Source organism: Lissotriton helveticus, chromosome 1_1 (genome assembly GCF_964261635.1).
Source record: "Lissotriton helveticus chromosome 1_1, aLisHel1.1, whole genome shotgun sequence".
Taxonomy (NCBI): Eukaryota; Metazoa; Chordata; class Amphibia; order Caudata; family Salamandridae; genus Lissotriton; species Lissotriton helveticus.
Window position 1 is genome coordinate 1,117,693,246 of NC_136057.1, and position 19,531 is coordinate 1,117,712,776.

Below are 19,531 nucleotides of genomic sequence, written 5' to 3' on the forward strand. Positions count from 1 at the left end.
TCATCTCCGACACCCGCAACCAATACCCACTCTAAAACTTAAAAATACCCTATTACTGACCACACAATGTGTAATGGAATGTGATGTAAAGGCATCTGCATTGTTGGAGTTGCACTGTAAAGGCATTACGATGTAATGCCTGCGTTGTAATGGACGTCTCCCGTGCCAAAGGTAAACCATAGGCAAGCCCGTCTGCGTACGTCTGCCCCTGGACAGCGCTCAGCACCAAGGACCCTTCCTCTTGGACACTCTACCACTACGTTGCCAGCACCCTCCTCGCCACCCTAGACGTCACATTGCCTGTCAGGACTAACATCTACTCCAGATTGGACATCACCATCACTGACGGCTACTAAATCACCCGCAAGGACCACCTCGACTGTCCAGGAGGAGGCATTGCCATCAACTACACAAGCACAGTCCGACTGGGCACGCACTCTAATGACCCAACGGTGACCATGGAACACCTAAACTTCCAGATATGGACCAACCCCAAGCCCATCCTCTGCAGCATCCTCATCTGCAGGCCACCCGGGCCATGGACACCCATTCTCCAATACCATTGTACACTTCATTGCACACCAGGATCTCCCATCCACAACAACATCCTACTCGGTGAACTCAAGTTCCACCTGGACAACACCATTGACCAGAAAACCAGGCCCTCCTGGAGAAGCTCCCCAACATCAGATTTGAGCAGCTAGTCACCGCAGCAAGTCATATAGCAGGACACACGGTCGACAGCGTCTACTGCGCCAGCGGGAACTTCAGCTACAGCGACACCACCGGACTTTCCTGGACCAACCAACCATCATTGTATACCTCCCGTCTTCACCATGCCCACTGTACACCACCCCCATCATTGCCCCCCTTGCAGCTGGATCAAGGCCACTGAGGAACGTCTCATCAACTCCCTCAGGACCACTACTCCACCAACGCTTACAGACGATGACATCACAGTCCGCAACCGCCACAGATGTATCTCCAACTGCGCCGACACCCTGGCCCCCCAAAAATAATGGACCAGGCAAAACTAGCACCACATTGCACCGTATTTGCATAGTGACGCATGTAGGCACATCCGTGACCTTGTTAAGCCCTGTGCCACATCAGAACTGCATCTGGTATGATGTACCCAGAGTGTGCATTCCCACGCGACATGGAATAATAGGAGCGGCACAGTGAAATCCCTCAGATTTCACTGCGACAATTGTAGGACGGCACTGGGTCAGTACCTTACGCCTGCCTAATGCCAAATGGCAGGCGCAATGGTGAAGCAGTGCCACAGGTATAGGCTGGCCCCATGCATTGCTGGAGTTGCGTCACGATTGTGACACGACTGCAGCAATGCGTGACTTTAGCGTAGACAGATACGTCAGGATTCCAGATGTATCTGTCATTACTTGCGTCATGGAGCGCTGTCCAGTGCATCTGTGGTGTCGCAAGAAGGGCATAGTGAAAAGAGCTGCAACGCTGTGTTGTCACAGCGCTGCAACACTTTTCATGACTGAGGCCCCGCAATGTGCACTATCTTATTGATGGTGCGCATTCCTGCCCAGTAGTTTTGCCACAGGGCAGCGCTGCAACATTGCTTGCAGCGCTGTCCAGCACCAAAACCTGCTGGAAAGAGCCCCCAAGTGTTATCTCCATTTTTAAGGCCAGCTATTTTCTGGTCTCGAAAAACTGCCTCTAACTGCAGTTAGAGGCAGTTTTTGTAGTCCTCCAAACTTCAGGAATCCCCTTGTAAATATCGCGAAGTGGAGTTAGCGGACGTTTTTGCACAAGTACGCCTCCCTTGCATGTCTCACTAGCAGGAGTGGCTACCTTTAGAATGGACGTTTCGCCAGAAAACTGCCGCTACTAGAGGTTAGCGACAACTTGTTCGTACGGCAATAACAATCTTGCCTCAAAACCATCGGAAAAGTGCACTTAAGGCGTCGATATCCCCTTGTACATATGCCCCTAAGTGTTTAGTGGAGACACTGATATTCCTGAAACTAAAACACAAATGATTATATTTTAAACTAATGTTTTTCAAACCTTAAATATAGCTTTCACTCTTCTTGCTTTATGAACACTCACACACACACACACACACACTGTGGTATATTCAAGTTTGTCTTTTCATACATTTTAACTTATCAACTATTCATCAGAAGTATATGGCTCAAGTTCAGATACCCCCTCCTCCCGCCCCTCTCTCCCACATCATTCTCACCTGCTGCAGTTCTCTCTTTTCTCTCTATCTTTTTGTGACATGCTACATTTCCATGGGGTTATCGGTGCTTTCGTCCCTCGTGGGAGATCTTATTATTTATCTGTTACTTTGATCTCCCACACACCTGTACTCATTTGTTTCTGATGTATAGCCTTTCCAGTGTGTAAAAGGACTTTACGCCACACAACCAATGCTCTTCAATCAACCCTTGACATTTTGATGTTATTCTTATCTGACCTGTAGCATGCAAGTCTTTTTTATGCTTACAACCTCAATAAAATTGGTTGAAAAAAAAGAATTATATAGCTCATACCAATACCACCTAATCTCTTCTCTAACACCCATCAGTACCTTGTCTATAGTATCTGATTTATGAATGTAAGACATCTTTAAAGGTGAAAACGATCATGTCTGTTTTCTTTTACAGTTTAAATTTTAAAATGTTCAACCAAAAATATAGTTATTAAAACTACTTTAAATGAAAAAGAAAACAGAATCCAAGACTTCTCGAAACTCTGGTAACAAGGTTCTCACTGCCGCACCAAAGTACCTCAATTGCCTATCATTTCTAAAAACCAGAGAGTTAAGCAGACTCATGAGAAATGGAACTGGGAACCAGGTGCCAAAATTATTTTTAAAAAGCAAACACAGTTTAAAAAATAAAAGAAATATATCATAAAAAAGATATATATTTGAATTAAAAGCACTCAAAACATCCAATCCAAAAACATTAAACAATAAAACTCTCCAAATATACTAGTGTAGGTACAATCATATAAATATAGGGAAAAGTACTTGCATTGTGAGGGGAAACAATGAAATGTACTGTCTAACTCCAATGTAGCAGACGTTGAAAACGATTCCTACATTAAGAATTCAAATACAATATTCTGACTCCAGCCTGAAAACACTTGGGAAATGCATGCCATGGTGGGTTGGGTATCCAAATGTACTTTTCTAACTCCAGGTGTAGGGTGGAGGGTTACTTTACTATCTATCTCCAGTCTCATGTACATTGGGGCAAATATCCATATATTGAGGGGGTGTCAATTTTACTAATCTATCTCCAATCTTTCAAACACTGAGGAAAGTGCATACTTTTGGGAGGGGGTCAGATCTACTCTTCAAACTCCAGACTAACAAACGTTTGGGAAGGCACATACTTTGTTGACGGGGTGGTCAGATATACTTCTCTAACCCCACACTAACAAACAATGGGAAAGTTCACACATGGGGAACTGGGGAACAGATTTACTATTCTTACTCCAGTCTGCCAAACATTGGGTACAGTGTATCCATGGGTGAGGGAGGTTATATTTACTATTCTAAATCTTTTTTAACAAAGTTGGGGAAAAAGCATATATAAGGTCAGGGCAAGGTTCTGATTTACTATTCTAACTCTAATCTAAAAAATGTCAAGGATAGTACCTACATTGAGGTGGGTTCTCATTATTTTAACTCCAGTCTAACAATTATTGAAAAAAGTGCATACATGTGGCTCTTGTTCAGATTAAGTATTCTAACTTCAGTCTAACAATTATTAATGAAAGGTCACATATATGAGATTTGGTCAGATTTACTAAACAAACTCTAATATAACAGAGATTGAGGAAAGTGCATACACTGAAGAGTTCAGCATTATTATTCAAACTCCACTCTCGCAAACATTGGGGAAAGTTCTTACATTGGTTGGGGTCAGATATATTATTCTAACCTCAACATAACAATTTGTGGGGAAAGAGCATGTACATTCGGTCAGAGTCCCCACACTCAAAGTATATAATTTCCCAATAAATATTTAAAAAAAACATTAAAACATATTATTTTTATAAGATATGATTCTCTTTTTAATTAGATAAGTCAAAAGTAAATGTAAAACTAATAAAAACCATTTCAATGTAAAGAGGATAGGTCAAACCTACCAATAAACTCCACAAACATTTGAAAACTCCATATTATACATAATTATTTGCTAAACCGTTTTTTTGTTAAATGTAACAAATATAAATGTTAACTTAATTACACAATAGATTTAAATAAAACCACAAAATAACACACTAATTAAAAATAACACATTTATTCTAAAACTATTTTTCAATTAAAATGACTTCAAAATACAAGTAAATACTTGTCAAATCGAAAATGTACATAGTTATTACATTATTCAATCAATCTGTTCTTAATTTAAAAGGTACCCACTCATTCCCCCAAACGGGATCAATTAACATGAATTAATTTATAATGAAAAAATACACACTGAATCCCACAATAAACATACGATCTGCACTTAAAATTTAGTACAGAAAAAAATGTGCCAGTGAAAAACAAAAAAAGTTAAATAAGAAAAATATATTTAGTTTCACAAATTAAAATTAACTAACATATAAATAATAAATTCTACAAACCCAATCCTTCAATAAACCGAACAACCTGAAATAAAAATATTACACATAATTAAAGAATATATTTAAACTTTTAACCCCAAAAAATCAATAAAAAGATAAAACATGATTAATATAATAAACTAAAATTAGTGAATAATTTACAGAACACAAATACCCCAAAATCCAAAAGAAACCTATAAATAATATTATTTAAAAAAAACAAAAATTAATATATATTCTAAAATAAAAACCTAAATAACACAATAAAGCCCCATAATGAACAACACTTTTAATCTTTGATAGAATATTAAAAGAGTTAACTATATACTCACCTTCGATATTTTGGTCGATGGCATTTTTGTAGTTGCAATATTTTGACCACAATAATATGTCAGACAATATTGAGGTGAATCACCCATACCAATTCTCATTTTTCGGTGGACTAGATAAGTACTTATATCCTTACTGGTTGCTTATCTGGGTAAGTCTTTGTTCTCTCCAAAAACATGAGGGGTGTGACTGTACAGTGATTAGCTGACCTTGTATGGTGTCTTTATCATATCTTCCCTTGATTGTATTTTATTTTTCAAAACATTTTTCTCTCCTTGTTTTATTTGCTATCCTAAATTGTGATAAAAGTTTACAGCCTTAATGGTAAATTCTGTATCTAAAAAATATTATATTAAAATGTATGCAACTTCTTTTATTATTCCAGAGGGAAACTGTGTGAATCTTTCAGATGCTGGAAAGACACTATTTCATATCACATAGTAAGTTACAGATTTCAGACTTGGCAGTACATGTTTCTATTTATTTGCACTAAACACGAAGACTCAGATGTACAAACACTTTCCGTCGGTTTCAAGGAGGGGATTCGCGTGTGGTGCATGGGCATTCCATGCATCTACCCATGGATTTTGATCGCTGTCCATATCTGCAAAGACACATTTTTCCTCTTTGCATACATTCTACTTCTTGCAGCATACATACAGAGAAGAAATTGCCTTTCAGCATAGTTTTCATGCAGGAAGCCACCTCTTCCTGCACGAAATATATGCTGACCACAATGCAGACACATTTGCAAAATGGTGCAAGGGTGTCTGCACTGTTGTGCACAGGTCTGCGTTGGCGCATGGCAACATAAAGTAAGGAGGTGCAGGGAGAGAGCAGAACATCGCCACTTTTTTATGAGGTATGATATTGTTCTGCTCTCTCCCGTTCACGCGGCGTTGCAAATCACTTACTGCACAGTGTTGCGTGATTTATTTGTAAACCTATGCCATACATTTTAAAATTACAAATGCAACTCATCTTCTTCCTAAATTGTTTCTATTGATACCAACAAAAATAATGTAGTTAAAGCTTGTTCCGGAGAAATAAAAATGTTTTGTGAAATCATTTACTGATATCTACAATAACAGTGATTCGTTTTTTCTGTATAAATTCCTTCCATTTGTACATCTTTTGTTTGCTGCAAAGATATGTAGCCCTGGGTATTCGGTGTCTTGCAGATGCCTTGCATTGTAATTTAACACCTAGTAATTTTGTAGATGGCCGTCAGATGTGCCAAGTGTCAAGTGCGGGGATACCAGTGCTGTCTGGTGGGGAGTTACACCTATGTGACAGCTGGAGCGTATTTGAGCTTGCCTGGGCAGTAATGCGAGCGTTACTGCTCAGCCAGGCTTTAACAGGCGATGGCAGGCTCTGCTGTTCATTTGCTGCTGTGTGAGCCAACCGTAATGGATGACTTTAAGACACCTACAAAGTGCCATGCTACTGCAGTGTGTGGCCTAGAGAAACAAGGAGACAAGTGAGCCGTCCTGTGTACTTTAGAAGGTGGAATGCTTGAAAGACGTGTGATGGTGTCCTTGACTTGAGGTTGGGCCTTCAGCACTGTTGGTCTGTACTAGTTAAGAAGCATCGTTCATTCATTGCCCCTATGTGCAGTGATTGATCATCTTAGCGTGGGTGCAGTAGTGTGGCAAGCAAAAGCCACCATGTTTGAGTAACCACAGGAGTCAATTGGCCCCACTTATCTTCCCAACGCTGGTGTCACTCTGTGTCTCTTCCACCCTCCCCTTGGTTTCCTCCGTTTCTATGCGCTTCTTACAGTCCTTGTTGTTCGAAATGTTTTTTAATAGTATATGTGGCAACACTATCGTATATTGTAACATCCTATGTACATATAAACTGACAAGTTCACCCAGAGCGCCCACAACTTATGCAACAGACGGGTCTCAAACAATGCGACCCCAAGTGAAAGTTCAGAGTCTTTCACATCGCCCAGGACTCTATTACTCTCTGCCTTCTCTCGCCTTTTTCAACCTAATAAGGTGTTAGGTGTTGTACTGCCTGCCTCTTCGCTGCCACATAAATCCTTTTCCAATATTTCTAAACATTCATAATTTCTTTTTTTTAATTCTATTATTATTTCGAGTTCGACATGTTCCAAATATGATAATCGCATCATTCAACAAGACAGAATAAAAAAGAACAAAGGGCAGAAAGAGAAAAAACCCATAATTATAAGAAATAAGAAATATAGTCTAGAACTTGAAAGAAATATAACCCACGTGCTTATATCAAATCACATGGAAAAGAGAGACAGAGAATCAGTCATCATTGTAGCTTAACAATCCCAGCTGAAGTTTATCCAAATATTAACAGACGTTTTCAACAAGGAGCATCTAAAACATTCATCATTTCTACAGAGGTAGGACAGCCGTTGATAGGCATGGTGTGAATTTTATGAATATGGCGTCGAAATATCTTTTTGACCTCTCAGTTTTATTTTTCAGTGCTTTTAATCTTGCAGCTTTCAAGAGTCCTAAATTTACACAAACAATCCACTATGGTCAGAATCTTTAAGGACGCCCCATTGCTGTTCGCTTTTAAACATTTCCCGTTTGTGTTAAAAATAGCTAGTGGTATAAAGTATATTTACTTAATAATACATATGGCACATAGGCACACAGACAATTAGGATAGTGGTATGGAGGAATCACACAGATTCCTTGAGAGAAGATGGTGAACTAGGTCAAAGTCTCTGAATCGACTCAACATCCTGTGATTCTGAGCAAATAACTTAGGGCCTAATTATTAGACCTGGGCGGTGAACTCCGCTCCGCTTGCAGAGTTTGCGGAGTTTTCCGCACTCCGCCCTACGAGAAGATCGCGGAGTTCCCAAAAACTCTGCTTGGTGCAGTGGAGCGAAGTTTTTTCCTTGCTCCCGTTCACCAACACCAAGTTGGCGAGCGCGAGCGAGGAAAATCAACTTCCCGGCGAGATTTTTCCTTGTTTGCGATCGTCAACATCAAGGTGGCGAGCGCAAGCGTGGAAACTAAACCTCCTGGCGAGATTGCTCAACGTGGGGGGTCAGGTTTCTCATTGCGAGTGGTCGCGTATGCTCGCTACCCCTCGCGGTGAGAAACTGCCCGTTTGCGTTGAGAAAGCTGCAGCTCGAGTAAAAATCTAGTTGAGCGGCAGAAAAGGAAAGCCTGTGCTGTGCATGCCGTTCGCGATGATCACATAGTGTGGACAAGCAACCAGCACTGTGCAATCACCGCAAACAGCATTTTTCTCTCAAACTCCCCCGCTCGCGGAAATCCATGTAGTGCGGGGGAGTTTTTTTTCACTTCGTGCAGTTTCGCGCTCCGCCTAGGGTTACTATTTGTCTTTGGCAGTCTTGGAGCAGGGCAGCCATGCTGCCGCCTCGGTCCAAGACCGCCAAAGCTGCACTGACACCGCCTGCCGGATTACAACTTTTTAAGTATCAGGAGCGCGGTTCTTTGGCGGTCCTATGGTGGTGCCTATGAAAAAAGCACCGCAATGGGAGCACCAAAAGCAGTTTCTGCATGGCATGGACTGTTGCAGTCCATGACATGCAGGAACTGGAGTGCAGGCACATGTGGGGCACAACATGTGCCCCCCTACATGCCCCCATGTCCCTGAAGCAACAGGGGCCATTTCCTCTCTACCAAGTTTTATTGGTGGGCTCACTGCCATGAAACCTGTGTCAGAGAGGAATCTCGCAATAAACTTTGCTGTGCTGCAGCGGCACCGCCCAGCATATTGCGGCCTCAAACTGCTGCAAAACCACCAGGGATCTAGGATCGCTGGCGGTTGTGGCGATCCCATGGCAGTCGACTACCCAACTTGTAATAGGGCAGTCAGACTGCTGGTGCCTGCACTACTACTGTCATAATTAGGCCCTTAATCTCCCTGTGCGAATAAAACGTCCTTGTGTAAATGGTGGTCATGTAAAGCACTCCAGTATCTTCGGGTCGAGTTTGGGCGATATAAAAATGCAAACAGAGTGCTATATCAAAAATCTCTTGGACCTCCCCAATTGTGCAATGATTCAAACTATAATGATGGAAATCAAGTTGAAATCCTCGAACTGTATCGCAAAAATCCTTTGTCACTTTTGGCAAGAGCAATTATTTACTCCAAAACTAAAGTTCCAATAGCCTCAGAGCCCTCCGTAGTGGGCTCTACTGGCCATTAAAGGCCCGCTCCCTTATTAAAGTTCATCGCCTACAGCTTGGGCCTTTAACTCTGGAGAGAGCATTTAATTTCCTGTAAAGCCCACTAAAGCAGGCTATAAGGTGTATTAGAACCATAAGATAAATAATTTCTTCCTCATGTGCTGTTATAAATTGGCTCCCAGTTGACAGACTGTTTTGAATAATGTTCTAAGCATGGCTTTAATTGGTGCTCAACATGCAATTTACCATGTTCAATCCTTACTGCCTAGGGCATTGTCATTTCAGGACTTCTGGCATAAGCATATGTCTCTAATCCATTGCTCAACCCTAAAAGTTCCTCATTGTCTGGCTTGACAGCATAGCAGTCATCAGACAATTATGTGAGCATCACTAGAAGAGGGTCTTTGTCTCCACCCACATTTTGGGAAACACAAGTGCATGTTTTGATTGGGCAGAGGTTGTGTGCTTCCAAAAAAGAGCTGCCCTCCACACAGCTGTGATTATTTTGTTTCGTGATCCAGCTGCCTGAGCTTGAACTTTCAAAGGGCACACACATGACATTGCAATGCTATTAAAGTGACTTAGATTACTAGATAATTTACATTGTTTTTCTCTGGCGGCAGCACAGGTGAGAGGAGGGCAGTCATTAACCTACATGAACTTTTAGTTCCGGCTGGACAGTCCAACTGTCACCAAAAAGGAGCTTCCATTGCCCTGCTGAGAGAGAGGTGGAAGCTCCATCTATATGTTGGCCGCGCAGAGTACAGAATTTGATGGAGTTGGATTTGTGTGCTTCCACTAAAAAGATTGCATGTATTGCACTTTTTGGCTTGTGGAAAGGTTTATACTCAATGCAGCAGAACTGAGGTGGCTGTGGTGTGAAGCCAGTGATCACGGCTACAGGCCTGATCTGTTTAGTATGAAATATTTTGATAAAAGCACTAGACCTGATGTATTTATTGTGAAAAGCATACTTTAAGGTTGTTAGGGATTAATGTGTGAATTGTAATTACTTTATATTAAAGCCTACAGATAGGTATTTTGTTGCATTGAGTCTCACAAGGGTTTGTCTTTGGCCACCCTTTCTGACAAACACTGGGAGGGTTACTTGTTAAGTCCTTATGAGAGGGGTTGTATGTTGTTTTTCTAGCTGCATTTTTCTACATATTTGTATTTTTATAAATGAATCCATGATGGTTGCCAATTTAGGTGCACAAAAATGTGGCGATGTTGGGTAAAGTGTAAAACCAATGCTAATGGGTAAAGACATCACCAGTTTATTGGGAAAAGCATGTTGAATTTCATAGGTTTCATCTATTATGAAATGCTATGATAAAGCCAGTAGGCCTGACTTTCTTATTGTGAAAATAGAGCATTAACAACATTGGGCTTTTAAGGATGGATTGTTATGACACTCTACTAAAGCCTATATGTACACCTTTTGTTACATGGAGTCTTGCACATTACAGTGGTAGGCAAGTGTGACCCATCTGAACAAACCATGGGGATAGACTTGCACTTTGGTAATTCCTATTAGGCTCTGTTTAACGTGGCCTTTTCTACAGGGTGATCTCCAAATGTTTTGCCTTCACCTTCCTGTTTTCTGCACCTGTTGTTGTTTGCTTTTAGGACTGTGCACTTTACCACTGTTACCAGTGCTAAACAGTGATTGTGCTTTCTCCATAAACATGACGCTCAATCAGCATATTTAATTGAGTTGTGAGTCCCTAGTAAAGTGGTACTACATGTAGACAGGGAATGCACGTTAACAGAGGCATATAATTATGCTTCTCTGGTTATAGTGCAGCATCAACCATGCTTTTAGAATGTGTACTATGTGCAAAGTGAACAGATTTTGGGGCATATATCAAGGGCTGGCGATAAACTTATCGCCGGTTTAGCGTCCGTTTTCGGGGGAAAAGCGGCGATAACTTTATTGCTTTATCAACAAGGACAAGGTGTTTTTCTGACTTAGCGCCCATTTCCAGCCCGCCTAACTTTGCACTGCTAATGAGATGCAAAGTAGGCGTGGCTGTGAAAACAACCAGGGAAAATATTGCGAAGGCAGCTTCGCGATATTATCAACCAGGGGTAGAGATATTTTAAATTGCGTTAGCTATGTCTTAACGCAGGAATTTATCGTCTGTTAAATTCATGACTAAGGCATACCTAACATGAGAGGTGGATTGTGGGGCTAAGGCCACAGGGCCTTATTATTAAGTTATCACCGTTGTCCATGGAACTTCGCTGGAAAACCAGCGATGTTCCATGGAAAAACCCACTATCGCTGGAATATTTATCGACATAACGCTAAGCGTTGAAAATACAACGCTAGCTTGGCAATATATTCCAGCGATAGCTGGCGATAATTAAAAGTGCGCTCAGCGATAATTATCGCTGGGGCTTGATAATATGCCGCTTTGTCTCCATGAGCAAATATTTAAACTGCGCAAGTTAAACACATGAAAATAAAGTAAAACAGCATTTTAAATTTTGGGGGAAATTATTATGCATGAGTTATTTCAATACAATAAAAATAATGCAAAATCTAGACATAATTACAGATAAAACTTTAGCTGGTACAAGTCGACGGCGTTTCGACCTTCATAACTAGATGTCGTCTTCCGGACAAGGGTGACACAAAGTCGATGATTGCTGCCTAATGAGAAGGATGAAAAGGAGGTTCTAACACTGGAACTGAATGAAACTGCACGATAGCATAAGGGACGCGTGGGTGATACCTGAAAGATATCCAAGGCACCTGTAAAGGAAGCAAGAAGAAGGGCTAATGTTAGACACAACTAGCGTTACTCAGATAAAGAAACCCGGGAGGCAAGAAAGGATCTACTACAGGCCGTCTAGGAATTGTGAGCCAACTTTAATGTGGGGTGTATCAAGCCTGATATGTGTACCACATTTGTAGCTGTAAAGGGAACGCAAGAAGCCTCCTGGTCAGCGCTCAATAATTTATGCGATTGGAAATCACAGTCTGCAATAGTCAGGCAAAAACTCACGTAAAAGGTGAGAATAACCTCCAAAGAGGAGGCCTGTCGGTTTTGTAGGCAGAAATGAGGTATGTTCATTATCCTTGTGTGAGCCACTTTCGCATAAAACGAGATGATCTAAAATTAAAAATGAAGTGTAAAAATAAATGCACAAGTCCTGCTTAATAAAGGGCTGCCACAAATCTGATAGTAACCTGTTTAATTATAGGTGGCACTTGCCGGGAAAAAGGGTGGTATGAGAAGTCTTTTTCAAGCAGCCGGTAAATTGCAGGCAGCATTAATCAGGAATTAGCAAGGCATATGACTTAGGGCCAGATGTAGGTCGGTCGGTAACGGCCGAAAATCAGTATATTCGGCCGTTACCGACCGGTATTGAGCGATCGGCATGTAGGTGACAGAAATTTGGCCGAATCGGTAAATTTACCGAATCGGTAAAATACCGACTCGGAATATTTACCGATTCGGAAATTTTTCCGAATCGGTAAAATACAGACTCGGAATATTTACCGAATCGGTAAATTTACCGAATCGGAAAATTTACGAATCGGTAAAATCCCGACTCGGAATATTTACCGAATCGGTAAAATACCGACTCGGTAAAATACCGATTCGGTAATTAAGAATAGGTAAAATTGAAGATTGAGATGTAGGGAGGCTCTGAAATACCGAATTTGCTTCAAAATCGGTATTTAAGAGTCGGTATTTACCATGGATTCAAATCAGGTGGTAACCAGGTGCAGCCTATAAAAATGTACCCAAAGTGCAATGCTGTTTGCACAATGGCGGCATTTTATGTAATCGCAAGACGGCTATGGCTACAGGAGGAAGGAGAGAGGGAATGGCTGAGACAGGAGCAGGTCTACAGGCAGAGGGTGACCCTGTTCATGCTCACAGAGGAGGAGATACTGCAGAGGTACAGGTTGGCTCCAGACACCATCTTGGTGCTCATCAGGGACCTACAACCACTGTTGCAGCACCCCACCCCAAGGGCACATGCAATTCCACCCCATGTACAGGTGCTGTGCAGCCTCCACCTGCTGGCGTCAGGGAGCTACCAGAGCGTGGTTGCTGTGGTGGGAGGGGTGACCCAGAGCACCCTCTCAAGGTTTTTTCACAAATTCCTTGACGCCATGTTGCAAATGATGGAGCATTACATGTCTTTCCCATCCACCCATGCTGAACTGGTTCAAACCAAATCTGAGTTCTACCAGATGGCAAGATTTCCCCATATCATCGGCTGCATTGATGGCACGCACATCCCCATTTGTCCCCTGCTGACACAGAATACATCTACCGGAATAGGAAGACAACCCACACCATCAACCTCCAGGTGATTTGCAATGCAAAGTTCGTCATCACAGACATTGTTGCGAAATTCCCTGGAAGTACCCACGACTCCTATATTTTTCAGAACAGCGGCATCTATGCACGGCTGTCAGCAGGGGAATTTGGCGAAGGATACCTCCTAGGTAAGACAGAGTGTGCGACCCCTTCAACACCTATTGCAGTGAGAATTACAAGTATACATGTGAGTAATGTATTCCCATTTCCCTTTTAGGAGACAGTGCATATGCCCTACGTTCATTTATCCTCACTCCCTACCTCAACCCCTCCACACCCAGCCAAAGGAGGTATAACCGGGCCCACAAAAGTACACGCAATGTGGTAGAACGGACCTTTGGCATCTGGAAGAGCAGATTTAGATGCCTTCACAAGAGTGGAGGTGCAAGGCAGTATACCCCCATCACCTGCTGCAAGATAATTGCTGTCTGTGCCATGTTGCACAACTTGGCTGTGAGGAAGGGTACTGAGGTGGAGTTGTCTGACTACGAGGATCATGACGACGACAATGCTGTGCCTGACAGACAACCTGCTGGAGTCACAACACCAAGTGATGGCAGATACAGACGTGAGGAAATAACAAGCAACTATTTCTGAGTAAGTAATGAGACACAGACAGGTTGTGTATGGGACAAAAGTATTTTTATGTTGCCACAAAGTTAAAGCACTTAAGTGCAACTAATTAAATTAAAGAAAGGTGGGGACAACATGTCCTGGGTTACATCACCCACACTGGCAAAGTCATTTGCGCCCGCGCTTCCCAGAGCCACTGGGATGTTGCTCACTGCCTTCCTCATGGCCTGCAGGCTCAGCTGGGCGCCTGCTGCTCCTACGAGGCTGAACCACAGCGCTAGCCAAGCTGCTGCGGCTACTGCTGTCGTCTCCCTCAGCCACATCCAGGGCAGGATCCTGTGCAGTTTGAGATATTATCATAGCCTCGAGGGCACTGGTGATCCTGGCCATGCCCCTGGTGACCTCGGCCGTGTTCTGAGTGAGGCTTTCCTGCATGGTATTGCCTCTACGGCATAGCTGTGCTGTGGCTGTGGCCAGGCGATTCATGGCCCTGTTGGTTACACGGGCGTCCCTGCGCCTTGTGTGCTCCATGCTGTCCAGTTTTGTGCACAACTGTGTGATTGCAGTAGTTATTCCTGCAGCTAGGTCAGCATTGGATTTTGCTATCTCCCTGTTGCTTTGTACCATGTCACTGATGCCCTTCCCCATTTCTCCAATTTGTTGGTTTAGGGCACGGAATTGGTGGTGGCAAGCCTGTATTGCTTTCCCCTGCATGCGTTGGATGCACACCATGCTTCCCTCCAGCCCACGGAACACAGTGCCATCTCCAGAGCCACCTGCACTGCTGGGCCTGCGTCGACGTCTGCGCATGGTGACAGATTCTGTGGTGGGCTGCAGTGCAGCAGGACGCATAGGTGCAGTGTCTTGAGCCTCAGCCTCTGCTCCCTCCATCACTGGCAGTGGGGCCACGACTCGCCTCCTGGCTGGTGAGGTTGCAGGTGCAGGCAGTAACATTGATGGGGAGGTCTCAGGAGAGAATAGCAATGAAGGGGATTGGGAAAGGTGTGGGGAGTGGGGAAACTCGGGGGTCAGGACTGTCTCCTCTTCCTGGGTGATGGCAGTTGTGTCCTCCTCATCCTGCGAGGCATGGACATGGCTTGGCCCTGCCTCGTCACTGTCCTCCCTCGCTGCTGCAGTCCCTGCTGTTGGTGTGGCTTGACTGGCTGATGTTGCCCCTAGGTGTAAATAAGCCTATGTCAACTGAGTGCAACTGTGTCACGGTGACTACAATAAAATCTTTCCACATTTAACTTTCATTATTCTGCATTACTTTCACTGCCTTGCTGATGTCTGTTCAGTTATACATGGTCTAATATTAGCAGACTACATTTCCCATAATGCATTGCTCCTATATAGTGCTAGCAGTACTGGACTGGGGTTGGCCTGTGCACAAAGGTTTATGGGATGCTGGGTGGCATGGGGTGTCATGCTGCGCATGCGTCTTACCTTTTGCTTTGGCTCTGGCTGAGCTGTCCACATCTCCCAGTCCCACAACACTCTCTGCCTCGATGGTTGACTCCACCAACTCCTCCAGGTCAGTCAGGGGGTGTGCTGGGTTCCTGCCTCCACCGGTGAGACCAGCCTGTTTGTGTAGCTCTGCCATCTTTCTTTTTGTGAGGCTCCTAATGTCGTAGAGCCTTTTTTTCAGGTCATCAATGCTCCTGCTGGTGACTCCCACAGCATTCACCCTTTCACCAATGTCTAGCCAGAGCTTGCGTATAGCTGACTCAGCTACAGTGAGGGATAGCTTGCCAAAAAGTTGTTTGTGGACTCTAACCACCTCTTCCACTAGTACCTGCAGCTCCATGCTGCTGAACTTAATTTTCCTTTTCCTCTCTGCCTTCTGACTCTCACTGTGAAACACTCCCAGAAATCACTCCCTGCTGCTCTGTGTCTCTGCTCAGCTCTGACTGCCTCTCCAGAACCTTCTAATGAGTTGCAGCTGCCTGGGTAGCCACTTCCTGGTTGGGAGGGGGAGGGTGGTAGCACCTGATTGGCTGTTTTCATTAGTTTCACTTTTGCTTGCTTCCCGATTCGGATTTTACCGATTCGGTATTTACCGAATCGGTATTTACTGATTCGGTATTTCCAATGTATTCCTATGGGCCTTTGGGCCCATAGGGATGAATGGGAAATACCGAATCGGGAAATACCGATTCGGTAAATACCGATTCGGGAAAATCTGAAAGTCCGAGACCGACTTTTAACGAATCAGTAAAAAATACCGATTTTTTACCTACAGCTCAATTACCGATTTTTGAATACCGAATCGGTAAAATTCGGTATTTAAAATCGGTAATTTCTGATTACCTACATCTGGCCCTTAGTCTCAATTAGTTTGCCGACATGACACCCAACTGAATCTGTATACAGAGACTAGCAATTACTCTGTGGGCAGGTGATAGTAGCAAATACATCGGGGGGCACTGACCTGATATCATTGTGGCAGCAAGCTGTTAGTGTCCTGAACAAACCAGGTGCTGCACGGCGGAAAGAAAGTGAAATAGGTTATACAGGCTGGGAATAGATCCGTTCACTAGACCAAGAGCAGAGTGCAGGGCGGTAGTAATGATTGTATTGTGGGGAGCAGTACTTACAAAACCCCCCCACCATATGTTTTATGGAATCTAAAACATGGAGTCCGTAGAGTTGTTCTTTTGCTTAGACTGAATTTACTCCCTTTAGGAATCATAACAGGAATCTGGAAGGGTATTGCTAGACAGGAAAGACATTGTCACCTATGTAACTCCTCTATACAAGACTTAAATCATGTTCTATTTGTTTGCCCGACATTGTAACTAATACGTCGCAGATACCTAAGGAATTGTTTTCTAAAGTATAATATTATCACAGCAGAAGCTGCACGGAACTGTCTGCTGGCACCCCCATCTGAACTTTAAATATATATTAGAACAGTAATGACTGATTTACTATGTATGTTTCTGGGCACGTGCGCTTTTGAAAACCTACTTGCTGCTAGCTAACGAGTATGGTATTCTGATTTCCTATGTATGTATCTGAGCACTTGCATTGTTTCAACCTTTTTATACCGCTAGCTATTGAGTACCGTACGCTGAAAAGGCACCGACACTTTTTCAAACCTTCTTGCTGCTACCTAATGAATACTGTATGCTGATTTTCTAAGTGTGTATTTTGAGCACTTGCACTTTTTCAATCTTTTTTTTGGCTGCTAGCTATTGAGTATCGTAAGCTGATTTATTTTTCATTTTAGAAGTTTTAAAATATTTTTTGTATTATTATTATAATGTTGGCTATTTTGTACTGTACAATGAATGGACAAATTCCCGCTTTCGACTACATGGTTATGCTGCTGGTTATTCTGTACTGTATAACGAATTCACAGATCCCTGCATTTTATTATATGGTTTTAATTTTGAAAGTTTTTATGGTAGTTTTAGATTATAATCTTTGTAAAAGTCCCCTAAGTATTCATTGATGGTTATTTGATTTATTACAGATCAATCCTCTTGGCACCTGTAAATGTATTGAATGGTTCCCATGTACATGTTTTCACTTGTTCCTATATGATATGCTATGATGAATTTAGTACTTTTCTCTTTCTCTTTTGATGGAGTGTAATGTTGATTTTTAGATGTATCCTTTTCTTTTATGTGGAACTCCTCGGGGTCCCAAATCATAATAAATAAACTGTCAACTGCAAGGCGGAAGTATGTGTGGTGCCCTTGGGGCACTAAACAAAGAAAGGAATTGGGAAGGGGCGCAAAACAGGTTTTGCAGAAGAGCATGGGCCAGAAAAAGCCTATCCTTTGAGGGCTTACAATCTTTTGGTTGTTCAGTATACATAACAAGTATTTTTCTTAATTGCATCATCAGAGATGAAAACAACACAATGTGGAGTTAGTACAATATTTACAAGTGAAATCAATAGTTACAAATTAAAGTTCAATACATTTATCGATATAAACCCTTTGGAGGAGGTAGCACATGATTAGTTCATAGGCAGACATTTTCTGGGCAGATCAAAGGAAGGCTTCTTTAAGTGAAGCGGAGCGCAAGTGGGTCAAAAAGGTTCAAGTTGTCCACAGTGGCAGAATTGCACTGGGAAATCCAGCGACATTCGCTTCGTAGGAGTAGTTGTGAAAGATCACCCTATGTGTACTGGGAGAGTGGGCTGGTCAACCACTTACGATGTAAAGTCATTTTCAGTGTAGTTAAAGGCCTTGAAATGGGAGACCAGCAGGTCATTTTCCACTTGACACTTGTATGCTGAACGATGTGGCTTTTGACCATCTGGGTGGTATGACCAATGTAGATCAAGTTGCACAGACACCAGACGGTATAGATTTCATTGGAAGAACAACAATTACTCAGTAGTCTTAGAGGGTAGGTGTTGGTACCTGTTTCAAACGTTTTAGTGTTTACAGGTTGTGCACACACTGTGTTCTTTTGGCATTTAAAATGGCCAATCACAGGGGATAAACCCCATGTTGCGGTGATAGACTGGTTGGTTTTAGCTTTTAGTGTCCACGTAATGTCATAAGATCTTCAGCATCGTTAAAGAGCTCTCCAACCCCAGCACCTGCAACAACGACATCACACCCTCGCAAGACCTCTGCGACTCACTCGCCTCGTTCTTCCACTGCAAGATCGCTGACATACACAACAGCTTTGGCGTGGTGACCACGCACCCAACCACCGAACCAGCGTCCCCCACCACCACCCTCTGCACCTGGACCCCTGTCAGCACCGAAGACACCACCTGCCTGATGAACACCATCCACTCCGGCTCCCCTACCGACCCCTGCCCACACCACATCTTCAACAAAGCCGACTCCATCATCGCACTCCAACTCCGGAATATCATCAACAGCTCCTTCGCATCCGCCACCTTCCCGGAGAGCTGGAAACATGCCTAGCTGAGCGCCCTCCTGAAGAAACCCACCGCGGACCCCACGGACCTCAAGAACTTCCGCCCCATCTCGCTCCTCCCCTTTCCAGCCAAAGTCATCGAGAAGACCGTCAACAGACAACTCTCCGCCTTCCTCGAGACCAGCGGATCCCTCGACCCCTCACAGTCCGGGTTCCGAGCAAACCACAGCACCGAGACCGCCCTCATCACAGCCACCGACGACATCAGGTCCCTGCTCGACAACTGGGAAACTGCCGCCCTCATCCTCCTAGACCTCTTGGCAGCCTTCGACACCGTATGCCACCGCACCCTGATAGAGCGCTTCAGCAACACCGGAATCCAAGGAGCGGCCCTGGAGTGGATCATCTCGTTCCTCACTGGAAGAACCCAGAGAGTCCGCCTCCCCCGTTCCGATCCGCGGCCACCGAAGTCATCTGCGGCGTTCCGCAAGGATCCTCACTCAGTCCCACCCTCTTCAACGTCTACATGAGCCCTCTTGCAGCTATCGCGCGCCAACACAACCTCAACATCATCTCCTACGCCGACGACACCCAGCTGATCCTCTCCCTCACCAACGACCTCGCCACCGCCAGAGCCAACCTCCAGGAAGGAATGAAAGACGTCGCAGAATG

General features: G+C 43.6%; 1 protein-coding gene across 1 annotated transcript in view; it reads left to right on the top strand.

Annotated features, from left to right (window-relative positions):
* Positions 1–19,531, top strand: part of LOC144772266 (solute carrier family 23 member 1-like) — a 984,472-nt gene that overhangs the window by 632,164 nt on the left and 332,777 nt on the right. The gene's annotated exons all lie outside the window — the stretch shown is intronic.